Source organism: Carcharhinus amblyrhynchos, chromosome 6, assembly GCF_965287045.1.
Source record: "Carcharhinus amblyrhynchos chromosome 6, sCarAmb.v2.hapA, whole genome shotgun sequence".
In the NCBI taxonomy this organism is placed as follows: Eukaryota; Metazoa; Chordata; class Chondrichthyes; order Carcharhiniformes; family Carcharhinidae; genus Carcharhinus; species Carcharhinus amblyrhynchos.
The window spans coordinates 117,411,931-117,436,412 of NC_137329.1; the positions used below are offsets into that span (position 1 = coordinate 117,411,931).

The following is a 24,482-nucleotide window of genomic DNA, read 5'->3' on the forward strand; positions in this document are numbered from 1 at the left end:
AGAGAAATGGCCAAGCTTACAGAGAAAAACCCTCACTGGTGCCACAGAACTTAAACCGTGAGTTACGAGTGATGCGATTAGCTTTTTTTTAAATGATCTTTGATGTATTGGAACGTTACATTGGCTCCGAGCATCAGATCAAAAAGGGCACTGATCATGAAAACTAATCAGTAACAGAGATTGAAAAGAACAATTTCAGAATTCATTGACCAGGTTTTTTAAAAATTGGTCGCAACCTCTACATTCTTAAGAGCCACTCAGCTATATCCAACTCACCGAATCACTGCTAAACTCTAGCTAGAAGGTCTAATCCCCCGACTAGGAACTGAAGTATTACACATCACCCGTAACCACTGACTGTATAACCAGGGAATTCAGCAAGGTACAAATCGATGTGAGTCGGTTCAAGTGGCCATATAATAAGAAGCTGGGTGATTGTCTATTGCTTACAGCACGCTTGACAACTTTAGCTGTATACATCTGTAAAGCACAGAATGTATCAATATCGGCTCCAAATGCTGCATTTCTAAAATAAAGCAGCATGACATAGACTCAAGATTTGCTTTCTTTTAAAAACTGCCCCCACGGTGGCACAGTGATTAGCACTGCTGCCTCACAGTGCCAGGGACCTGCGTTCAAATCCCAGGGTCACTATCTGTGTGGTGTCTGCACGTTCTCCCCGTGTCTGCGTGGGTTTCCTCTGGGTGCTCCGGTTTCCTCCAACATACTAGGTTAGGTGCATCGGCCATGCTAAATTCTCCCTCAGTGTACCCGAACAGGCACCTGAGTGTGGCGACAGTGATTTCATTACAATGTTAATATAAGCCTACTTTGTGACAGTAATAAAAAAAAGTAAAATAATAATCAAATTTCCACTCATAGTTAATTTTAGTAATTTGCAGATATTAGCAAAGGCGCCTCAATTATGGGGTGGCACAGTGGCATAGTGGTTAGCACTGCTGCTTCACAGCTCCAAGGACCTGGGTTCAAATTCCAGCTCGGATCGTGTCTGTGTGGAGTTTGCACGTTCTCCCTGTGTCTGTGTGGGTTTTCTCCGGGTGCTCCGGTTTCCTCCCGCAGTCCAAAGATGTGCGGGCTAGGTTGATTGGCCATTCTAAATTGCCCGTTGGTGTCCTGGGATGCATAGGTTAGAGGGATTAGTGAGTAAATATATAGGGATAGGGCCTGGGTGGAGTTGTGGTTGGTGCAAACTCAATGGGCCGAATGGCCTCTTTCTGCACTGTAGGCTTCTATGATTTTTATGTAGCTTCGGCAGAGGAATAACGAACACGGGCAGGAAAGATTTCTTACCAGTGGTATTAAGGGGAGACAATGGCATAATGGGAATGTCACTGGGTTCCTAATGCAGTGGTCTAGGCTCTTCCACATGGTTCAAATCTCACCAAGGCAGCTGGTGGAACTTAAATTCATCGAATAAATCTGGAGTTGAAAGATGGTTTCAGAATTAAGCATTGTAAAACTATTATCAATGGTCATAAGACCCCCACCTGGTTCACAAGTGTCCTTTGGGGAAGGAAATCTGCCATCCTTATCTGATCTGGCCTACTTGTGACTCCTGAACCACAGCAATATGGTTTGTCTCTTACCCTCTATCTGAAATGGCCTAGTCACTCAGTTCAAGGGCAATTAGGGATGGGCAGCAAATGCTGACATTGCCAGTAATGCCCTTCAAAGAATAAACCTGCACAACATATTCCAATTTTAAGTTAATTTAGACGTCCAAGTGGGATTTTTTTCAGAGTAAACTGCAAATGAAATTCGCAATCACATAAGTTGGTTAGTGTTGGTCAAAAGCACATTGGTAAGGTGGTGAATGTTGGTAGGAAGAATAAGAGGTCACTTTTTTTTGGAAGGTAAGGAAATAAACATGCTAGTGTTCTGGGAATTCAGATATATAAATCATTAAAAGTAGAACTCAAATTGATAAAGCTGGAGAGGATTCAAACAGCATTCTGGGATTCATTTTGAGAGGAATCAAATACAAAAGCAGGGATGTATTGTTCACTATCTTGGTCAGAACACATCTGGAGTTCTGTTTGTAAATCTGATCTCCAGATTATAAAAACAAATGTTTATTTATTAGTCACAAGTTGACTTATATTCACATTGTAATGAAGTTACTGCGAAAATCCCCTAGTTGCCACACTCCAATGCCTGTTTGGGTACATTAAGGGGCAATTTAACCCCAATCCACCTAACCTGCACATCTTTGGACTATGAGAGGAAACCAGAGCACCCAGAGGAAACCCATGCAGACACAGGGAGAATGTGCAAACTCCACAGGAGAAGTGGCCTAAGCCAAGAATCGAACCCAGGTCTCTGACACTGTGAGGCAGCAGTGCTAACCACTGTGCTACCATGCTACTCTGAAACACTGATACTGAAACCCTGGAGAAAGTGAAGAGAAGATGAATCAGGATGTTACCAGATCTGGGTTGTCTCAATGATCAAGAAAGACTCAGCAAGCTGGGATTCCTTTTTCTGGAAAACAGAGAGGAGAGGAAGCCTAACAGAGGTTCAATTGGGTAGATCTGGTAAAACTGTCTCTGCTTATGGATGAACAATCTAGAACAATCAGATAACCATTAATAGGTAAAATAAAGAAGGTATTTCTTTTAAGTTTATTTAAGTTGGTCTACATTAACGCTACAATGAAGCCACTGTGAAAATCCCCCAGTTGCCACAATCCAACGTCTATTCAGGTACACCAAGGGTGAATTTAACATGGCCAATGCATCTAACCAAGGCATCTTTTGGACTGTGGGAGGAAACCAGAGCACCTGGAGGAAACCCACCCAGGCACAGGGAGAACATAAGAACATAAGAAATAGGAGCAGGAGTAGGCCATCTAGCCCTTCGAGCCTGCCCCGCCATTCAATAAGATCATGGCTGATCTGTCATGGCTCAGTTCCATATTCCCACCCTCTCCCCATAACCCTTAATCCCCTCGCTTATCAAAAACCCATCAACCCGCGTCTTAAAAATATTTAGCGAGGCAGCCTCCACTACTTCAACGGGCAGAGAATTCCAGAGATTCACCACCCTTTGAGTGAAGAAGTTCCTCCTCAACTCCGTTCTAAACCGCCCCCCCTTTATCTTGAGGCTGTGCCCCCTAGTCCTACTGTCCTTTCTGAGCGGGAAGAGTCTCTCCACCTCTATCCTATCCATCCCATTCATCATCTTATACGTCTCAATGAGATCTCCCCTCATTCTTCTAAACTCTAACGAGTACAAGCCCAGTTTATTCAGCCTCTCCTCATAGCTCAACTCCCTCAACTCCGGTATCAGCCCACTAAACCTCCTCTGCACTCCCTCCAAGGCCAAAATATCCTTGCGTAAGTGCGGCGACCAAAACTGCACACAGTACTCCAGCTGCGGCTTCACCAGTGCCCTATACAGCTGCAGCAAGACCTCCCTACTTTTATATTCAATCCCCCTCGCTACGAAGGCCAGCATCCCATTCGCCTTCCTGACCACCTGCTGCACCTGCAGGCTGGGTTTTTGCAACTCATGCACAAGGACCCCGAGGTCCCTCTGCACCGTCGCCTGCTGCAGTTTTTCGCCACGTAAGTAATAGTCCTTCCTACCATTATTCCTACCAAAGTGGACCACCTCGCACTTGCCAACATTAAATTCCATTTGCCAGTTCCTGGCCCATTCGCCCAGCCTATCTAGATCCTTCTGCAGACGCTCCACACCCTCCGTGCAATTTGCCGTTCCACCAATCTTGGTGTCATCAGCAAATTTTGACACCATACACTCGGTTCCCTCCTCCAGATCATCTATATAAATGGTAAATAGCTGAGGCCCCAGCACCGACCCTTGGGGCACTCCACTAGTCACCAACCGCCAATCCGAATAGCACCCATTAACCCCCACTCTCTGCCTCCTATTTGACAACCAATCCTCTATCCACGCTAACACCCTACCCCCAACTCTGCAATAACCTCTTGTGAGGTACCTTGTCAAACGCCTTCTGAAAATCAAGAAAGACCACATCCACCGGCTCTCCTCTATCCACCACCCTAGACACATCCTCATAGAACTCCAATAAATTTGTCAGACACGACTTCCCCTTAACTAAACCGTGCTGCGTCTGCTCTATCAAGCAATTCCCCTCAAGATGCCTCGTTATTTCCTCCTTGATGACGGATTCTAACATTTTACCTACAACAGACGTTAAACTAACTGGCCTATAATTCCCTGCCTTTTGCCTGCCACCCTTCTTAAACAACGGCGTAACATTAGCCGTTTTCCAATCTTCCGGCACTTCCCCGGAATCCAGCGACGTTTGGAAAATAACCACCAAGGCATCCACTATCACCTCCGCCATTTCTTTCAGAACCCTTGGATGCATTCCATCCGGTCCTGGGGACTTGTCCACAATCAGTCCCTCCAGTCTGTCGAGCACCTCCTCTCTCGTAACAATAATGTCATTGAGACCCTCCAGTCCTACCACCTTTCCATCGCTAACACCCGGCAAATTATTCACACCCTCCTCCGTGAAGACCGAAACAAAAAAGTTATTCAAGACCTCAGCCATTTCCCCATCCCCTACCACTAAGTCCCCCTCTCATCCTCTAAGGGTCCACCGTTCACCCTAGCCAGCCTCTTCCTTTTTATATATTTATAAAAACTCTTGCTATCCTTTTCTATATTAAGCGCTAGCCCAGCTTCATAGTTTCTCCTACCTTTCTTTATCAACTTCTTTGTTAATCTTTGTTGACATTTAAACCTCTCCCAATCCTCTTCTCGCCCACTATCTTAGCTACTCTAAATGCCTCCGCTTTTAATTTAACACTTTCCTTCACCTCCTTCGTTATCCACGGCTTATTACCTCTCCTCCTACGGTCCTTTTTAACCATCGGAATAAATTTCTGCTGAGCACCAAGAAAGATCTCCTTAAAGATCCTCCACTGCTCCTCAGAAGACCTACCTTCCAACGCACTCCCCCAGTCAACATTTGCCAATTCTTCTCTCATCCTACCATACTCCCCTCTGTTCAAACAAAGGACGCGTGTCCGGGAACCCACTTTCTCCTCCTCCATCTGCAACAGAAACTCCACCATACAATGATCACTCTCCCCAAGAGGATCCTTCACCACAAGGTCCCTAATTCTACCTGCCTCATTACATAACACCAGATCCAAGATAGCTTGCTCCCTCGTCGGCTCCAACACACACTGTTCAAGGAAACTATCCAGGCAGCATTCCAAGAACTCCTCCTCGAGCCCACCGCGTCCAACATGGGTCGACCAATCAATATGTAGATTGAAATCCCCCATAATTATCGCCGTTCCATTCCAGAACATGCAGTGTCTGCACAGAGACAGAGACCCAAGCGCGGAATTGAACCCAAGACCCTGGTGCTATGAGGCAACAATGCTAACCACTGTGTCACTGGAATTCACTGCCACATGATGTGGTGATAGCACTGATGCACTGCTCAAGGGAAGGCATCGTGCTTATATGGTGAAGAGGATAGAGGAATATGGAGTCAGAGAAGAGGTTATCCGAATCAGAGGATGTACATGTGGAGTATAAACATAGACCCAATGGGGCTGATGATTCTGTGATTTGATTCTAAATAACTCCGGGTTGAAAGAAGCTTTGAAACTATGAAAAAATTAAATATTGATTAAGTCAAATCCACTCCTTTCACCTGCCACAATTATAAGTCCTATTCCATTAATTAAGTAGATTTATCATTACCACACCAAAACAATCTAAATGAGAATACAAAGTCCCTACCTGCACCAGCAGCACAAAGCAACCTTCTACCCTATCAACTACATTACCCAATGGCACTGGAAGCGCGCCATTAATATAAGCCACGTTCATTCTCCTATTAGGATCTCAAGTGTGCCATAAATATACCTACAGCTGGACACCCGCAGTGGCACAGTGGTCAGCATTGCTGCCTCACAACGCCAGGGACCTGGGTTTGATTCCCAACTAGGGTCACTGTCTGCACATTCTCCCGATGGCTGGGTGGGTTTCCTTCCACAGTCTGAAAGACATGCTAGTTAGGTGCATTGGCCATGCTAAACTCCACCTCAGTTTACCCAAACAGGCACTGGAAGGTGTCGACTCGGGAATTTTCATAGTAACTTCATTGCAGTGTTAATGTAAGCTTACTTGTGACAATATTAAATTAATTTGAACTTTACTACATTAGCAAGACTACTAAGAATTGAGCCACAAGGTCACATGCTATCCCCTGCACCATGTTGCCAAGGGTTCAACTACACTACAAAGGTGTACCTATGTTTTAAAGTTTATTTATTAGTGTCACAAGCAGGCTTACATTAACACTGCAATGAAGTTACTGTGAAAATCCCCTACACAGTCCGGCCCCTGTTCGGGTACACTGAGGGAGAATTTAGCATGGCCAATGCACCTAACCAGCATGTCTTTCTGACTGAAGGAGGAAACTGGAGCACCTGAGGAAACCTGTACAGGCAAGGGGAGAAAGTGCAGAGTCCGCACAGACTCTGACCCAAACTGGGTGCCTTGTGCTGTGAGGCAGTAGTACTAACCATTATGCCACTGTGCCATCCTAGTGACACCTTGGAGAAGTTGAATGGATTCTCTGGTTTGATGTTTCTAAATTGGGCATTCTGGGTTTTTTTTCCCGAGTGACTCAATTTCTCATGCCATTAAATCACATTCTCATGCACCTGGAATCAGGCGTATATAGGAATCAAGCACTCCTACATAAACCATCAGCTTCTTAGTGATTGTTTGCTGCATTACATTGATGATGAAAGCTATACATGTTGCACTGATTTCAGCTACAGGTCACAATACCTTAGTGATTAATCAGAGATATTTTAGAAAGATATGCAAAGTGGAGCTTGCTGCTTTCAGGGATTATGTCTACACATAACCCCTTCTCCCACCAAAAATCATTATTATCAGGATTCATAGAACCCTACAGTGTAGAAAGAGACCCTTCGGCCCATCAAGTCTGCACCGACCACAATCCCACCCAGGCCCTACCTACCCCCATATCCCTACATATTTTAACCAGCTAATCCCTCTAACCTAAGCATCTCAGGACACACTAAGGGACAATTTTTAGCATAGTCAATCAACCTAACCCATACATCTTTGGACTGGGGTAAGAAACCGGAGCACCCCACACTGACATGAGGAGAATGTGTAAACTCCACATAGACAATGACCCAAGCCAGGAATCGAACCCAGGTCCCTGGAGCTGTGAAGCGGCAATGCTAACCATTGTGATACCGTGCCACCCACAGTAATTGAGTAATTGAAAAAGTGGTAATTGAGTCACTTGGAAAAAAAACCCAGAATGCCCAATTTAGAAACATAAAACCAGAGAAACCCTACAGTGCACAAGAAAGCCATTCAGCCCATCAACTCTCCAAAATGGCATCTTGCCCAGGCCTACCATGGCTAATCCACCTTACCTACATATCTTTGGATGGTTAGGGGCAATTTAACATGGCCAATCCACCTATCTTGCATATTTTTGGACGCTAACAGGCAATTTAGCAAGGCCAATTCACCTAACATACACCTCTTTGGACACTAAGGGGCAATTTAGTGTGACCAATCCACCTGACTTACACACCTTTGGACTGTGGGAAGAAACCAAAGCACCCAGAGGAAACCCATGCAGACATGAATGGAACGTGCAAATTCCACACCCAAGGCTGAAATCGAAATTGGGTCCCTGATGCTGTGAGGCAGCAGTGCTAACCACTGTGCCATCATCCCACTCTGTATAGATTGCATATGTTTGAATTTTGTTTAATATTTCCAATAAATGATTTTAGATGTTTTTTAATGGTATAAAGTGGATTTGTTAATGTACCCCCTTTGCAAGCATTATGCAACATGATGCATAATAGTTTTGGACCCAATTTTATCTCACTCACAAGCCGTACACTTACAGAGAATTAATATTGGGTCCATTATGTGAATGCATTTGTTTTAGAATTCAATTTGAAAAAAACTATTAAAAGATCAAAAATTAAGTGTTCATGCTAGTTATGTTGGCCTGGCATGCACTGACATTATGCATTATGCCTGCCTAAATTAGTTTTTCGACTAAACATTTGTATTAACTTGCAAATGAAGAGTATTTTCCTTTTGTACAATGAAAAATAATTTTCTATAATTGTCTCATGATAAACATTGCAAAGTAGAATTACAGAACCAATTTTAATTCATTAGTTCTCAGCTTACTGTAATTGAATAATTTAAAAAAAAAGGTTGTTATGACTTCTTAGGTTGAAGAATACTCTTCAATAATTAAGCAATGTTACCGAGTCTTGTGTGCAGGTGAAATGATGCACGCAATTTTCTGAAAGAGATGGTGAAGTGGTCCAACCTTTAGATGCATTGATAATATTCAATGAATTATATTTCTTTCAATTTACAATGCCATTACACATTATTGCCATTAATAAGGATTAAAATGACATTTTGAAAGAGAAAAGTCCAGTTAATAAAGCCATAAATACGTTTTACGACAGGCTCTCTGCAACTTGCAATTCTGCGTGTGAAATAAAAATCAGCCAATGTTTCAAAAGCTGAGGCACCTTTTGCACAGCTCCACACAAGCACCTTGTTCCTCAACCAGCCATTTTCAAAATGAATTAGAGTATGATTAAATTAGAGATAACACCTGCCAGACCGCACAAAACTACAAAAGGTCATGAATGTAGCCCAATCCATCACGCAAACCAGCCTCCCAGCCACTGACTCTGTCTACACTTCCCACTGCCTCGGCAAAGCAGCCATCATAATTAAGGACCCCAAGCATCCCGGACATTCTCTCTTCCACCTTTTTCTGTCGGGAGAAAGATACAAAAGTCTGAGGTCACGTACCAACCGACTCAAGGACAGCTTTCCTGCTGCCATTAGACTTTTGAATAGACCTACTTTGCATTAAGTTGATTTTTTCTCTGCACCCTAGCTATGACTGTAACATTACATTCTGCACTGTCTCATTTCCTTCTCTATGAACAGTATGCTTTGTCTTTATAGTACGCAAGAAACAATACTGTTCGCTATACATTAATACATGCAACAACATAAATCAAATCAAATCAAACGTCATTAATAGATGCAAGTTCTTCCATCTTACATGTGCAAAAATAAAATATTGTTCCATAAAACTATTTTTTGACCCGCATCTCTCCCACTTGCACACAGTTACAATTGAACACGTACAGACGTCGATACATACACACTTACACATATGCAGAATCAAGATAGGAAGCCAACTAATTTGTACCGTCAGCCTACAAAGCACACTGACAAGTAAGTAGGTAGATCTTTCTGAGGGGCTGCGTGGGTCATTGTATAAGATTCGCTCATTTGAAATATTTGACAGGCAGCTTTCTCTCTTTTGTGCATGGTTGCAAATAATTCCCTGCACGAAACACAGAGAAAGAAAAAAAGCCATGCAAGGGAGATGGCACGTTCATAATAGAGCCTGCCCAATGTTCTATTCATTTTAATTATTTTTCTTTTCTGATAATACTTCATGAAGCACCTCGGAATGTTCAACTATGTTAAAGGCACTTGCCCAATTCAGGTTGGTGTAGTTGTTGCTTCAGGTATGATGTCCCTGTCCAACAGATTTCTTTCTATGCAATGCACTCACACAATCATTTATGGCCAAATAGGAGAATCTTGCCCTAAAAATAATCTTTGCTCCCTGGGTCTTTTTATATAACAACTTAAACTTTACGTAACACCATAAAATGGGAGAATTGATTGCGGCAATCAGTCAGATAGTTGACTTTGACAAAGGCAAATTTACCTTTTAGTATCATTTCTCTTAAAGCGTTGGAGCCCACATTTAGTTAAAAAGATAATCTGAGGTGCGGGGAGAATCCAACATATAATTCTTTCATTCCAAATTACCTACAATGATACATCCAGATGTCTGCAGTAATATTCCATTTTAAGAACACAGAACACTGACTGTGGTCCCTTTTGCACACAATCTTAGTTTCAAGAAAAGTGAAAACCAGTTATGTAATATAATCAACTTTAATAAATTCACAATGGATAGCTATCAGAATTTTGATTAATTAGTAGATATAATAGACATGTAAACATGGGCATTTTTGGAGCACTGCGTTACATAAAATTACATTACAAATTTACAGCACAGGAACAGACCATTCGGCCCAGCTGACCTATACTGAAATTTAGACTCCACGTAATCCTACTCCCACTCACCCCGATCCAGCATATGCTTCTATCCCTTGTGTATTTATCTAGCTTTCCAAGAAAGCATCTTCTAGGTTAGTGCCACAGTCACTCCATGTGGTGCCAATTCTCCCCCTTCTCTCAGTTTGCAGCTTTAGCTACAAGTATTATTTATTTTTAAAAATCTATAAAGCTGATCCCTGCCAGCACATTTTGACACATTTGAAAATACTGCTGGAAATCTGAAATAAGGAAAGAAAATGCTGGGAGTGCTCAGCGTGGCCTGACAATGCCTGAATATTCCAGCTCTGTGATGGTGGGTTTGGACACAGTAAGAAGTCTCACAACACCAGGTTAAAGTCCAACAGGTTTATTTGATAGCAAAAGCTACTAACTTTCGGAACACTGCTCCTTCGTCAGTGAGTAGGAGTTCTATTCACAAACAGGGCATATAAAAACACAAACTCAATCTGGAGATAATAAACATCTCTTTAGCCTGTGCTTAACGCTCTCACCACTCACATTGTCTGTACCTTTAAGACTTGATTAGCTGTAAAGACTCGCATTCCAAACATTATTTTGTAAATTGAGTCTATGCCCTGTTTGTGAACCGAACTCCCACCAACCTGATGAAGGAGCAGAGCTCCGAAAGCTAGTGGCTTTTGCTACCAAAGAAACCTGTTGGACTTTAACCTGGTGTCGTGAGACTTCTTACTGTGTTTACCCCTGTCCAATGCCGGCATCTCCACATCGTGGGCTTGGAGACAGGGGAGTTGGGAACGTAAGGGCATCCCATGTTGGGATGCCTCCCATACCTGCCTCACCAGTTGGGATGCTCTCCCACCACCTCCCCCCCAACCACTGCTGAGAAGCTTTTCAAGGGCCAAACTGGGGAATCGGATTGGCTGCCCACTGAGGTCCGCAGCACTTTCCCATCCATCCACCGCAGGCAGAGACCACCAGCTCCATGCAAGCAGCCTTACTGCAGCGTGGGTGCCGTCATTAGAACTAGGGACTCAATGCCTCATTGCACAATGGCACAGTGGTTAGCCCTGCTGCCTCACAGTGCCAGGGACCCGGATTCAATTCCCGGCTTGGGTCACTCTCTGTGTGGAGTCTGCACATTCTCCCCATGTCTGAGTGGGTTTCCTCCAGGTGCTCTAGTTTCCTCCCACAGTTTGAAAGATGTGCTGGTGCATTGGCCATGCTAAATTCTCTCTCAGTGTACCCAAACAGGTGCCGGAGTGTGGTGACTCCAGGATTTTCACAGTAACTTCATTGTGAATGTAAGGCTACTTGTGACACTAATCAATAAACAAACGATATGGCCGTGAAGATGAAAGGCCAGAATTGTGGCCAATCCTGATTCAGTGGTAATGGTTTCACCTCCATTCCAATAGACCTGCCTGCCGTGGTTATTTTGATATGCAGTCCAATGGGAGGGGAGATGATGTGGGGTGGGGTCTCTAAATTGATACTCCCCTTGAAGTCTCCAACCTGCCTCAGCAGCACCCACCTCTCCCAGTTGGTGTGGCCAAGGGACCTGAGCTGCCAGCCTTGTGATTGGGCTGGGAGCATCATGCACCCATCTGCCACCCTTAACAAGGTGGCAAGTGCCATTCAGGAGGCCATCTCCTGGAAGATTACCCAGTCTGCCTTCTGAGTAACATGGGCTGGTGATCCCCATCTGGTCCTGATGTTGGAGATCCCAAAGCACCTCACCCCCAACAAAACCCAACATTCGGCCCATTGGGTTGATGACCTTTTGCAAAGACTTTGAGCCAAAACATTAACTCTGTTTCTCACACCCACAAATGCTGCCAGATCTGTTGAGTGTCCCCATCAGTTTTGTTTTTAGCTCCAATTCATTTTGAATCTACACCTTGAATCCAAATCCAAACACCATTCATAATCAGACACCCTGTACTGTGCTATTTGACTCGATCTGCATTAATTACAGCGTAATATCATTTTGTATTAACAACAGGGACGATTTGCCATGACGTGTTCACTTATGATGGACAGCGGAGCAGCTCCGAGGTGTATCCATCCTAACACCATCGCACTTGATACCTCAAACACTCATTGAAAGCACGTACACAATGATTCATCTATTATGTCAGTGGCATTAAATATGTTGCAATAGAATCAACATCAGATCAGGGAAGGTGAAGGACAATTCCCCTTTTGACAGGTTGTTTTTTCCAGATGTGTAACCACAAAGTAAAAGCTACCTCAAATATTTTCAACATTGCAAGATTTCAGACTTCTCCACCAGAACAGCTACCAGTTATATTAGCATATTTAACGTAACAAAAAAAAGTCCAAAGCACACACACAATTGCTGCCACAGGAGCATTGGTCAAATCTTCACCTTTCAACGGTATATAGAGAACAATAAAACAAAAGCAACATATTTTGGATGCTGGAAATCTGAAAATAAAACAGCGTCCTAGGGACAGGAAAAGTTACCTCTGTTTCTCTCTCCACAGATGCTGCCAGACCTGTTGTGTCTTGCCAGTATTTTCTGTTTATGTTTTGAATGCAAGATAACAATGACCTCTTTACACCCAATACTTAGTTTTCCTTGCTGAGATACTCTTTCATTTCCATGTGCTGTCTTAAAATTCCATTTAACGTTTGTTTATTATGCGCCGGAGACTGAAAGTGCCATAGTTTCCATAGAACCATAGAATCCCTACAGTACAAAAGGAGGCCATTCGGCCCATCAAGCCTGCACCAACAACAATCCCACCCTATCCCCATATATTTGCCCTTCTCATCCCCCCGAAACCAGGGTCAATTTATCATGGCCAATCAAAGTAACCCTCACATCTTTGGAGTGTGGGAGGAAACCAGAGCACCCGGAGGAAACCCACGCAGACATAGGGAGAACGTGCAAACTTCACATAGACAGTGACCCAAGCCGGGAATCAAACCTGGGTCCCTGGCACTGTGAGGTAGCAGTGCTAACCATTGTGCCACCATGCCACCCCTTCACATAGAAGGGTTGCACCGGGATAGCATGAGAGTATTTCTCTCCATTTGAATTGGAGACTAGGGGTGGAATTTTCACATCCCACTTATCACCAGAATTGTGGCAGGCAGGGGACAGACCATGCATAGGTCCATTGACCTCGGGTGGGATTTTATGGTCTCGGGACAAGCGCAGCCAGAAAATCCCACACTAGGAGTGTGTTTACTTCCTAACAACACTGAATTTGTTTAAATGTTTATGTTTATTTTATTAGTGTAACAAATAGGCTTGCATTAACACTGCAACAAAGTTACTGTGAAACTCCCCTAGACTCCACACTCCAGTTCGGGTACACTGAGGGAGAATTTAGCATGGCCAATGGACCTAACCAGCACAGCTTTGGACTGTGGAGGAAACCGGAGCACCCGGAGGAAACCCATGCAGACACAGGGAGAATGTGCAAACTCCACGCAAAAAGTGGCCCAAGCCAGGAATCGAAGTCTCAACTACTTTCTGTGGTGGTGAATTCAGTACATTCGCCACTCTCATGGTTGTTTATGGGTGCTTGCTGTGTGCAAATTGGTTTCCTACATTACCATAGTGACGAGGTTTCAAAGGTATTTGATTGGCTGTAAAGAGATATCTGGTTGCCATAAAAAGCGCCAGAGATTTTGGGATAAACTTAAAAAGGTTCAGACAATGCGGACATACTGATTACACTTGTCGCCAGTAGAGAGAGGAATTAGGGCTGAGAGTTGAGATCATCTCCTGTACACTGAGCTCTCTCTCCCCCTCTTTCCAGCAGCATAGCTGAACAACCAGTCAGGCACAATAGTGTGTATTTGCGCATACGTAAGAAATAAGAAATAGGAGCAGGAGTAGGCCATCCGGCCCTTCGAGCCTGCCCCGCCACCCAACAAGATCATGGCTGATCTGTCGTGGCTCAGTTCCACTTTCCCACCCTCTCCCCATAACCCTTAATCCCCTCTCTTATCAAAAACCCATCAACCCGCTTCTTAAAAATATTTAGCAAGGCAGCCTCCACCACTTCAACGGGCAGAGAATTCCAGATATTCACCACCCTTTGAGTGAAGAAGTTCCTCCTCAACTCCGTTCTAAACCGCCCCCCCTTTATCTTGAGGCTGTGCCCCCTAGTCCTACTGTCTTTTTTGAGCGGGAAGAGTCTCTCCACCTCTATCCTATCCATCCCATTCATCATCTTATACGTCTCAATGAGATCTCCCCTCATTCTTCTAAACTCTAACGAGTACAAGCCTAGTTTATTCAGCCTCTCCTCATAGCTCAACCCCCTCAACTCCGGTATCAGCCTAGTAAACCTCCTCTGCATTCCCTCCAAGGCCAAAATATCCTTGCGCAGGTGCGGCGCCCAAAACTGCACACAGTACTCCAGCTGCGGCCTCACCAATGCCCTATACAGCTGCAGCAAGACCTCCCTACTTTTATATTCAATCCCCCTCGCTATGAAGGCCAGCATCCCATTCGCCTTCCTGACCACCTGCTGCACCTGCAGGCTGGGTTTTTGCGACTCATGCACAAGGACCCCGAGGTCCCTCTGCACCGTCGCCTGCTGCAGTTTTTCGCCACGTAAGTAATAGTCCTTCCTACCATTCTTCCTACCAAAGTGGACCACCTCACACTTGCCAACATTAAATTCCATTTGCCATTTCCTGGCCCATTCACCCAGCCTATCTAGATCCTTCTGCAGACTCTCCACACCCTCCGCACAATTTGCCTTTCCCCCAATCTTGGTGTCATCAGCAAATTTCGACACCCTACACTCGGTTCCCTCCTCCAGATCATCTATATAAATGGTAAATAGCTGAGGCCCCAGCACCGACCCCTGGGGCACCCCACTAGTCACCAACCGCCCGATAGTGACCTTTTAAGCGGCGTCTTGACAAATACATGAATAGGATGGGAATAGAGGGATATGGTCCCCAGAAGGGTAGGGGGTTTTAGTTCAGTCAGGCAGCGTGGTCAGTGCAGGCTTGGAACGCTGAAGGGCCTGTTCCTGTGCTGTATTTTTTTTTGCTCTTTGACAGTGTAAACACAAAAGGTGGAAACCTCCAGTACCAGTGTTTGGATACTTAGGAGCTTTTCCCAGGGTGGAAGAGTCAATTACAAGGAGACATAGGTTTAAGATGTGAGGACAAGGTTTAAAGGAGATGTACGAGGCAAGTTTTTGCACAGAGGGTAGTGGGTGACTGGAAATCGCTACCACATGAGATAGTGGAAGCAGATACAATAGTGACTTTTAAGGGGCGTCTTGACAAATACATGAATAGGATGGGAATAGAGGGATCGGGTCCCTGGATGAGTAGGTAGTCATAGAATCATATAAGTTTACAACATGGAAACAGGCCCTTCAGCCCAACTTGTCCCTGTCGCCCTTTTTCTAAAACCCCAAAATTGCCCGCATTTGGCCCATATCCCTCTATACCCATCTTACCCGTGTAAGTGTCCAAATGCTTTTTAAAAGACAAAATTGTACCCGCCTCTACTACTATCTCTGGCAGCTTGTTCCAGACACTCACCAGCCTCTGTGTGAAAAAAAATGCCCCTCGACACCTTTGTATATCTTCCCTCTCACCTTAAACCTATGCCCTCTAGTTTTTGACTCCCCTGCCTTTGGGAAAAGATATTGACTATCTAGCTGATCTATGCCCCTCATTATTTCATAGACCTCTATAAAATCACCCCTCAGCCTTCTGCACTCCAGAGAAAAAAGTCCCAGTCTATCCAGCCTCTCCTTATAAGTCAAAGATTGCTCAGTGGGGCAGCATGGTCAGTGCAGGCTTGGAGGACCGAAGGGCCTGTTCCCGTGCTGTAATTTTCTTTGTTCTTTGTCTATGTCCAGTAGCTGCAGCGTAAATGTGCTGGATTCTCGTTAAGTATGAGATGACTAGTTGGCTATCCGCCCGGAGCCCCCATCAGTTTAAAAGGCTGGAGGTGGTCACACGGGGGGGGGGGGGGGGGGGCGGTGCAGGGTTTAATGACGGGAGTTGAGAAATGATATTTACAAAACAAAACTCTGGCGGAACAGGGTCTCTTCACCTCTTGCCCATTTCTATCAGAAAGCATAAAGCTTTAATGCCTCAACTCGAGAAAGACTCAAATTCTCCTTTCGGAATCAGAAAGTGATTCTACTGGTTAGCGAAGGAAAGGTGGGGGGGCGGGGAGAGAGAGAGAGACTTTACTTCTTTCCTGTCCCTAAAATTAACCAGGAATGTATCAAATGAACCCAATATCCTTCCCCAGGACCTGACCCCAAGAGCACTGGGGTGAGGCAGGCAGGAAGAAAGTGATCATGAACGGCCCATGAATCTATCAATACCCAATCAACCGGTGCAGCAACACCGACCCGAGGGCTGGGGCAGGAGGCATAGGGTGGGGAGGGGAACAGGGACATGGTGGGGTGCGATTGAGGGCTGGAGATATTTCCTCTAGAAAACAAACCTTAGTAATTTAGAATGACTCGCTGGAGAACTGCAGTTTCTATCCGCATTTTTTTCTCTCTCTCTCTACACGGCATTACTGCGCTGGGAGTTAACATTATTCCGGTGTCTATTACATTTTTGTCAACCGTTTCACAGGTTGAAATCGGTTGTAAAATTAAAAGCTTCGGTATTACACGGGAGTTCACGCATTCTTTATCACAACAGCCTAGACTCCTGAATGTCTGGACCACTTAAGGAGAAATTAACCACGCACAACACACCGCAAAAAAGGCTGCGTTCTTATTTCTTACAGACCTTATTTGTTCCAAAAGTTATATCCAGCAACGGGAAGCCGCATATTCTCCGCGTGGGGGGAATCTCGCTGGGGGGAAAAAAAATCTGGAGCTGGGTTCATGTTTTAGGTCCAGACATTTTTCCCAGCGAAATCCCGACTGTGGCAATCTCGCCTAGGGGAACCAGGAGGTTCATTCGCGCTTCACTGTCCTTTTTTTTATAATCAGCCTGAAAATCTTCAGCTCCCCATTTCACTGTGTTGCTGTTTTTTTGGGGGAGGGGGAAGTGGGTGGTTACAAAAAAATATATACAGGATTCAGTACTCTACTCGCCCTCCACCCCAATCCCATTCCATACACACACACGCACACACAAATAATCCTAGTGCACACATTCAATAGATACAACCCTCACTCTTCACTGGAAAGCAAAGGAGCCTCTTTTTAAATCTTTTTAAAAGATTTTTTTTTAAATCTCCAGTGTATGTGGGGTGGTGGGGAGAATATTTATTCCCCAGAGTCATCCCAGTCCCTGACTGTACAGTCACCGAGACCACCCCCATCCCCCACCTTTAACAACACAAACTCCAAACAAATAGTTAGAAAATAATCATTCTGTACAAACAGCAGCGGGAAAACATGAAGCCAACTGTCAGGCTAGAGAGAGAGAGAGAGAAATCAAGCTATATCGGTGTCTCTCTCAGTTCTACTGGCTCCCACAGTCTGATTTGGGAGGAAAAATTCCATTCATTGTGTGAGTTATTCGGTTCCCCCCCCCCCACCCAAATCCAAATTATTTTTAACTTTTTTGAGCTTTTTTTTAAATACTTTCTGACCCGTTTACATCAACTTTTAACTCGCATTTAATTTTTTCTTAATTGAAATAACTTAAGCAATAAAATGTATAGATTAACGTGACATCAACAGTTATTTCTTCAGTGAATCGACCCACGTTATCGCTGAACCCTTTTCCTACTTGCCCCTAAATATTCTGTTTTTAAAACTGTTCCCCGACCCCCGTTAGTTGTAAAGTTGGTTGTAAATTGACTAGTTTGTTTCTGAAGCGCCCATCTGGCCTCGGGTTGGGGAGAGGAGTTTTCTCAATCCGGCTCCGCTATTGGCATCAATCGGTTCGAATTCTGGCCGGATTTTCAGCAACTGGGTGGACGCATTGCCCACCACCCCCCTGGTGAAAGTCCTGAGGTCCGGGTTTGCATTGCCAGCCAGGTGTGATCCTAAACGGCAGCAGGTCGATCTAATGTGCTAACGGATCTGACTGGGCCGAATGACAATAGGTAGGCATTGTCGCTTTACTCAATAGCCATTTGCCACACACACACACACACACACACATAAGCAGGCAGCATAACCAAGGACCTCACGCACCCCAGACATTCCCTCTTCCACTGGGAAAAAAAATAGATACGAAAGTCTGAGATCACACACCAGCCGACTCAAGAACAGCTTATTCCATCAGACTTTTGAATGCTCCTACCTCGCATTAAGCTGATCTTTCTCTACACCCTAGCTATGGCTGTAACACTGCATTCTGCACTCCCTCCTTTCCTGCTCTGTGAACGGTATGCTTTGTCTGTATAGTCTGCAAGAAACAATACTTTTCACTGTATACTAATACGTGTGACAACAATGAACCAAAACAAAAAATGCACACACAGCGGGAGCTGTCCACCTCTCAAGACCTGTTCAGCCATTGTCTGAACAAGGGGGGAACTCCCCCACTCTATGCAAACATGTGTACTCGACGGGAGGAAAAAGGATGGAAAAGGTATTGAAAAATATCTGTGAGATTTCCACCTTGAATGAAAGAATTTCCTTTCCATCTTTTCTTTTGCAGAAAGAGTATATGATATAGCTCAGGGAGGAGTTGAATGCGAGGAAGGGGGCTGGATAAACTGAGAGAATAACTGGATAAACTGAGGAAGCAGAATGAGAAATCGCAATTCAGCAGCAATTTACCAAATTATTTAAAACGGTCTGAGGCGGTGCAGTCCTTTCACTGGATTTACATTGATTTGCGGGTCCATTTCGCGTGCTTCAAGCGATTGACATCTGCCCAAAATTACGGCCAATTGAAGGTTCGTAAAGCAGCAGCATGTGTAGGGGGAGGCGCTTGTGAAATCCATTTGGGTTAAACCCCCATTGCAGACAGAAAGGTAAATGCCAAGAGGGAATCCTGTGGGGCTGAGGGAGGGGAGAAAGGAGTGGGACTAACTGGAGAGCTCATACAAAGAGGCCCCATAGAGACAATAGAGCAAAGGAACTCCCGCTGTATTGCAAAATTCTGAGGTAAAGCCAAAACTGGAATTGATAAGGGAAGAGGTGGAGGAGACTTGGCCATCGCGTGTTGTATGCTAACCGGCCATCGAGCTTGTGAGAAGATGTTTAGCACTTTTTTTTTGGCTGGCTGCTTCCTTTTGCCAAACATTCTTTTCCTGGCGTTTCTTCCACTCTCTAATGCACAAGGACCTGTGGGATGTAGCTGTTTATTGATACTGAGTGAGCATTATACTTCACTCTCGGATAGGGTGAGGAGGCTGGAGTCTGGGATTAATCAGTTGCCAGTATCAGAAGTGCGCGGTGGTGGAACATCTTGTTTTAGCAAATATCCTGTGTAGAAATTACTGTTCTTCCACTCTCATTACAGACACATGCACACAACCTCACATACAATTTTCTTATACATAGCCCCACAGATTTCTATTACACACATGCTGTTCTACCATCTACACACACATAGCTGCACATAAACTTTCCTCTTATATACCAAGCTACACATACATTCTTAAATGCACACAAGCATTCATGTATAATCCACACAGCCTCACAAACACTCATGCATAATACACATAGCTTACACACACTCATCTATTATACACACAGCCTCATACACACTCATCTATTATACACACCTGCTCGCACACTCATTTATATTACACACAGCCTCACACACACTCACCAATTATACACAGCCTCACACACATTCATCTGTTATACACACAGCCTCACACACATTCATCTATTATACACATAGCCTCACACATACTCATGTGTAATACACACAGTCTCACACACACTCACCCACTATACACACACACATCATGTATATTACACACAGTCTCACACACACCCATGTATATTACGCACAGCCTCACACACACTCATCTATTATACACTCAGCCTCATACACCACCTATTATACACACAACTTCACACACACTCATCTATAATACACACAGTCTCACCCACACTCATCTATTACACACATAGCCTCACACACCATCCATTATACACACAGCCTCACACACACTCATCTATTACACACAGCCTCGTCCATTATACACACAGCCTCTCCCACACTCATCTATTACACACAGCCTCACACACTTATCTATAATACACACAGCCTCTCACACACTCATCTATTACACACAGCCTCGTCTATTATACACAGCCTCTCCCACACTCATCTATTACACACAGCTTCACAGATTCATCTATAATACATACAGCCTCTCACACTCATCTATTACACATCACCTCACACACTCACCTATAATACACACAGCCTCTCACACATTCATCTATTACACACAGCCTCACACACATTCATCTATTATACACACAGCCTCACACGCACCCATCTATTACATACAGCCTCACACATACTCATTTATTACACGGAGCTTCACACACACTCATATTATACACATAGTCTCACACACGCGCATCTATTATAATCAACATCAGACACATACTCATCAATTACACACAGCCTCACACCCACTCATCTATTATACAACACAGCGTCACACACTCATCTATTATACACACAGCCTCACACACTCATCTATTATACACACAGCCTCACACACATCTATTATACACACAGCCTCACACACATTCATCCATAATACACACAACTTCACACACACTCATCTATTATACATACAACCTCACACACACCCATCTATTATACACAGCCTTATACACACTCATCTATTATACACAGCCTCACACACACTCATCTATTATACATACAGCCTCACACACATTCATTTATTATACACATTGCCTCACACACATGCATCTATTATACACACAGTCTCACACACACTCATCTATTATGTACAGACTCACATGCACTCACTGGTATATACACTGCCTCACACACTTATCTACTTTACACACAGCCTCACACACTCATCTACTTTACACACAGCCTCACACATTCGTCTATTATATACAGACTCACAAACACTCATCCATTATATACACACAGCCTCACACACTCATCTATTATATACACAGACTCACACACACACTCATCCATTATATGCATACAGCCTCATACACTTGTCTGTTATACACAACCTCACACACATTCACCTATTACATATACAGCCTCACACACACTCATCAATTACACACAGCCACATAAACATGCAACTATTATAAACAACCTTATGCACACTCATCAATTATACACAGCCTCACACATACTCATCTATTATACACACAGCCTTATACACACTCATCCATTACACACAGCCTCACACACACTCATCTGTTATATACACAGCCTCACACACACTCAACTATAACACACAGTCTCACACACACGCATCTATTATATACAACTTCACACACAGCATCACACACAAGCATCTATTGTACACAGACTCACAAACACTCATCTATTATACACACAATCTCATAAACACTCATTTGTTATATACAGACTCACAAACACTCATCCATTACATACACACAGCCTCACACACATTCATCTATTATATACAGACTCACTAACACTCATCCATAATACACACAACCTCATACACACTCATCCATAGTACATACAATGTCACACACACTCATCTATTATACACACAGCTTCACACACATTCATCTATCATACACAGACTCACACACTCTCATCTATTATACACACAGCCTCACACTCATCTATTGTACACACATTGCCTCACGCACAGTCATCTATTACACACAGCCTCACACACACTCACTTATTATACACAGCCTCACACACACACTCACTGATTATACACAACCTCATACACTCTCATCTATTATACACAGCCTCACACACACTCATTTATTATATGCACAGCCTCACACCACTCATCTATTATTATGCATAATCTCAGACACATTCATGTATAATACACACAGCCTTGCACAGCCATGTATAATACACAGTCTCACACACACATCTATTATACACATCCTCACACACTCTCATTTATTATACGCACAGCCTCACACACACTCATCTATTATACACATAGCTTCACACACACTGACTTATTACACACACAGTTTCACACACACTCATCTATTATATACACACCGTCTCACACACACTCATCAATTACACACAGCCTTACATACATGCATCTATTGTGCACATAGCTTCACACACTCATCTATTACATACAACCTCACACACAATTATCAATTACATACAGCATCACACAAAAGCATCTATTATACACAGACTCACAAACGCTCATCTATTATACACAGTCTCACACACATTCATCTATTATACAAAGAATCACAAACACTCATCTATTATTCACATAGCCTCACACACAGTCTCACACTCACTCACCTATTATACACAGCCTCACACATATTTATCTATTATACACACCTCACACACACTCATCTAGTATACACACAGCCTCACACTCACTCATGTTATACACACAGCCTCACACTCATGTTATACACACAGCCTCACACACACTCATTTATTCTCAGAATGTGCTCATATAATCTCACACAATATGATCGACCCAGACGTACACACAGCTTTGCACGCTTACACACACATAATCTTACACATTTACATCTATTTTAATACCCTTACTGCCTTACACTCATTTACACAGAGCCATACGTTCATTTACACAGTCTTGCACACTTTCCCATATGACATCTTCACACACTCTCAGACCATGCCTTGCTCATATTACACACACACACACGGACATACACACACACACAAACACAGCTACAACCCGAGTTGGATGCACACACACACGTAATAATTTACAAGCTCTCACACATATACACAATCAGACATCCTCATACATAAACGCTCAGAAACAATCGCACATAGCCACGGCGTTTCGCTACAGATGACACGAATACACATGAACACACACACACACAAGAACCCCACATACAGAGCTAGAAACTCATATACTCATCGGAACACACTCACAGCACGTAACAGCACACACAACATACACTCACACCACATAATAACACTCACACACACGGGCTCGCATCCTTTCGTATCTTCCACACAACGCACACTTGTACACTTTCGCTTCGGCACTCTGACAAAACACACACTCGCATTTCCACGTACACATCCATTCACACTTTCCTACTCACACGCACACTCGAATGCAGACACAAAAGACAGTAGATTAAACTGGCTGTGAACAACCAGTTCACCAGAAATATTCCCAACAACCCGAGAGAGGAGGAAAAAGAACGAGGTGTACATCTTGTTGGAAATTGAAACGCAATGTTTAAAAAAAAAGGCATGCCGTGCCGGAATGATCTTCACACTGTCAGCATTCGACTCCCTTTAAAACTTAATGTTATGTCGATTCCAATCCTTAATTTTTTTTTACCGTTTTCATAATCCAAGCGATTATCCTTTGGTGTGATTCCCAATGTCTTAAAATGTTTTCCGATTTGCTGGCGGTGGTTACGTTCTCTGTACCTGTCCGTGTACTCGTGACGGCTGTGTGAAGTGCATTGTTAAAGACATGACAACAACCCCCTTCTTAATGCAACATCTCTTCACTCCAGATCACTTACCTGCAGCCCCTCCTTCCAGGGAGAGATACCTATGGTCCCACCTTCACTTTAAGGAAGGTGAAACCTGAACTGCATTCTGGAAAGAGTGATGGGGTGATGGGAGAAGAAGAAGAAGAAAAAAAGGACCTTCTCCCGGCGCAATTTTAGCCAAAGTGTAAACGCCCCCACTCCAACGCTTGTCTTTTACGGGTCCTTCCTTTTCTCTCTTCTCTGTCTGTCTTTCTTCCTCTGGATACAGCTCTGGCATAAACTGAGCAACAGCACACACACACACACACACACACACAAACTAACCCCCCTTCCCCACCCCCTTTCCCAGCCAAACCTTACTGAGATAGCAGCAATCCCGCCTCGAATGGTCTCCACAGCCAGACAGCGCTTCCTGTAGCAGTTACCTATCTCACTCCATCTCTGGTGTGGCCCGTTCTCCCTCCTATAGTTTACCCCCCTCGCTCTCTCTCTCTCTCTCTTTCTCTCTCTCTCTCTCTTGGAAAAGGCGATTGGACAGATCGATTCACCTCCAGGAAATCTGCATCCATGTAGATCTCTCAATAACAAAACACAAAATAAGAATCATAATAATAATAACCCGGGACAGCCGGTCGAAAAATATCACATCCCACTTCCCTCCTTCCACTCCACTCCACCCCT

General features: G+C 44.0%; 1 protein-coding gene across 7 annotated transcripts in view; it reads right to left on the reverse strand.

Annotated features, from left to right (window-relative positions):
* Positions 1–24,235, reverse strand: part of LOC145344554 (chemokine-like protein TAFA-2) — a 226,029-nt gene extending 201,794 nt beyond the window's left edge. For 4 of the 7 annotated variants that reach the window (XR_013886890.1, XR_013886885.1, XR_013886889.1 and 1 more), the window contains exon 1: positions 24,162–24,235. The gene's annotated coding sequence lies outside the window, so the exon portion shown is untranslated. Of the gene's footprint in view, positions 1–23,831; positions 23,991–24,161 lie in introns of those variants that run through there. The other 3 variants (XR_013886887.1, XR_013886888.1, XR_013886886.1) reach the window with 2 other exon arrangements.
* Positions 24,236–24,482: the final 247 nt, after the last annotated feature.